This window comes from Pseudomyrmex gracilis, unplaced genomic scaffold, assembly GCF_002006095.1.
Source record: "Pseudomyrmex gracilis isolate BER0280 unplaced genomic scaffold, ASM200609v1 scaffold_345, whole genome shotgun sequence".
NCBI lineage: Eukaryota > Metazoa > Arthropoda > Insecta > Hymenoptera > Formicidae > Pseudomyrmex > Pseudomyrmex gracilis.
Window position 1 is genome coordinate 43,064 of NW_018020929.1, and position 3,118 is coordinate 46,181.

Consider the following 3,118-nt stretch of genomic DNA (forward strand, 5'->3'; position numbering starts at 1 on the left):
GATAAAAAGATAAACTCGGAGGGGAGAGTGTTGCTGGAGAAGATAGAAGAAGTAGGGTGGGTAATTTGGAACGGAAACATAAAAAGAGATGAAGAAGGGGAGTGGACGTATACAGAAGGGCGGGGAGATTCGGTGATAGATTATGTATTAGGGGAGGTGGGAGTGAAGAAATGTGTGGAGAGGATGATAGTAGAGGATCGAGTGGATTTAGACCACCAGCCAGTGGTGGTATGGATTAAAGATAAAGAAAAAGCAAAAGGAAGGTGGGAAAGGAAAGAGGGAGGAAAAACGGAATTAAAAAGGATTGAGTGGACGGAAGAGGGTAAGAAAAAATGGATGGAAGAAATGCAGAGGGAGATGGAATATGAAGAAAGTGGAGTAGAGGAAACATGAGAAGAGATGAAGAAAAGAATAAGAAAGGTGTTAGGGGAGAAGAGGAGATTAGGAAAGTGGGGCAGAAAGAGAGGGTGGTGGGACAAAGAATGTAGGGAGGAAAAAAGGAAGGTAAGAAGAGAGCTAAGAAAATAGAGAAATGGGGTGGGATGTAAAGAAGATTACAAGGAAAAGAAGAGGATATATAAAATACTGTGCAAAAAGAAGAGAGAGGAGGAGAATCGGATGTGGGAGGAAAAGGTGAAGAAGGCAAAGACGATGGGGCAGGTGTGGGAGGTGGTGAGAAGGGAAAGGCGGAAAAAGAGGGGAGGGGGAGTTGGGATAAGGATAAAGGATTGGGGGGATTATAGTAGGGAACAATTGGGAAGAGTGGAGTGGAAAGTGGTGAGAGGGGAAAGAGAGAGAGAGAGAGAGATGAGGAGGAGGATTTAAGAAAGGAGGAAGTCGAAAAGGCGATTAAGAAGTTGAAGGAAGGAAAGGCGGCAGGAAGTGATGGAATTCCGGCAGAAGTATGGAAATATGGAGGGGTAAAAATGAAAGAGTGGGTGTGGAATATCTGTAAGAAAATATGGAAAGGGGAGGGATGGATAGATGAGTGGAACGAGGGGATAGTGGTGCCGATATTGAAAAAAGGGGAAGGTAATAAGGTGGAAGATTATAGGGGAGTGACACTGGCAGGGACGTTGTATAAAATATTTGCAGAGGTATTGGCAGAAAGATTAAGGGAGGAAGTGGAGGGAAAAGGATTGGTACCGGAGAACCAGACAGGGTTCAGGAGAGGAAGGAGGACTATGGACAATATTTACGTGGTAAATTATTTGGCGGGAAGGAACGTAAGTAAGAAAGGAGGAAAGTTAGTGGCGTTCTTTGTCGACTTGAGAGCAGCTTTTGATACGGTCGACAGGGAGACGCTGTTAGGAGAAATGAGGAGGAGGGGGGTTAGAGAGGGATTGGTGAGGAGGTGTGGAGAACTATATAGGGAAACGAGGAATAGGGCGAGGGCGGGAGGGGAGTTAGGGAAGGAGTTCTGGACGGGTAGGGGAGTGAGGCAGGGTTGCCCACTAAGCCCATGCCTGTTTAATTTGATGACGGCGGATTTGGAAGAGTACCTGAGTAGGAATGGATGGGGAGGGGTAAAGGTGAAAGGGAGGAAGATATATTTTTTGGCGTACGCTGATGACGTGGTGCTGTTGGCGGAGAAGGAAGATGGAATGAGGGGAATGTTGAGAGGAGTGGAGAAGTATTTAAGAAAGAAGGGTCTGGAGTTAAATGTGAAGAAATCGAAGGTGATGAGATTTAGAAGAGGAGGAGGGAGAGAGAAAAAGATGGAATGGTGGTGGAAGGGAAAGAGATTAGAGGAGGTGAAGAAATTTAAATATCTGGAATATGTGTTTCAGAGAAATGGAGGGAGGAAGGCGCAGGTAAAGGAAAGAGTGAGGAAGGGAGCGGCAATTATGGGACAGGTGTGGGGGATTGGAAAGAAGAGGTTCGGCGGTGATTGGAGTAGAAGGATATGGCTATTCGACGCGTTGGTATGGCCGGTAGTGGGATATGGAGTGGAGGTATGGGGTTGGAAGGAATGGAATAGTGTGGAGAGAATGCAAGAGAGGTATATAAGATGGTTACTGGGAGTGGATTGGAGAACTCCGGGGTATATGGTGAGGGAGGAAGTACAGAGAGAACTATTGAAAGGTAGGGCAGGGCAAAGGGCATGGAGGTTTGAGGAACAATTGGAAAGGGAGGAAGGTAGCGAGATAGCGAGATTATGTTGGGAGGAGATAAAGGATAGAGAGGAAGGTAGGGAGGAGATATCGGATTGGGAAAAGGACAGGATAAGGTACTATAAAGAAAGGGGGATAGGGATAGCGGATATGGAAAAGAGAAGGAAAACGGAGGAGTGGAGGGCACAATTATTGTTGGAAAGAGAAAAGAAAATGCAAAGAGAGGAGAGGTGGGAAAGGATAACGGAGTCAAGGTACAACGAGTGGTATGGAAGGATAAAGAAAAAGGGGGTGCCGAAATATCTGAGAAGAGGATGGGGGGAAAGCAGATGCCAGAGGATAGCTAGGTTTAGGTTGGGAAATGAGATGAGGAAAGGAAGATATTGGGAGAGGGATGAGGAAAGACTGTGTAGAGTGTGTGGAAGGGCGGAGGAAAGATGGAAGCATGTGTGGAAGGATTGTGGGCTATGGGAAGCAGAGGGAAATTGGGAAGATATGGTGGATCTGGTTCTGGGGGAAAAGGGGGAGAAAGAAGAATGGATGAGAAAGTTGGAAGAGTATAGGGGGGGCAGGGGTGAGGGAACCGGAAAAAGAAGAGGGTGGAGTGGAAGTAGGATGAATGAGAGTGAGTGAGAGGGGAAGTGGGAACGATTGTGGAGTGAGTCGGATGTAGAGGAGTGAGGAGAGTTGAGAGTGAAAAAAATTGAAAAAATTGAAATTGAAAATTGAAAATTGAAATGGAGGTAGAAATGACTGCCGGAAGAGGAGGTCCAAGTAGAGTAGGGATAATGCGCGTGTGTGTGTATATATAGGTAGGCTAGATAGGAAGAATATTAGGTTAAGTTAGCTTGTAAGGTAGTGATAAGGTTATGTAAATATAAATTGTAACCTTGAGGGGATCAATAAAGGTTCTAAATATATATTCGTAACAAATATATTTTTTGTATTTTTTAATAGGTATATATATCTAATGTTAATAAAACATTACTGATTAGTTATCATCA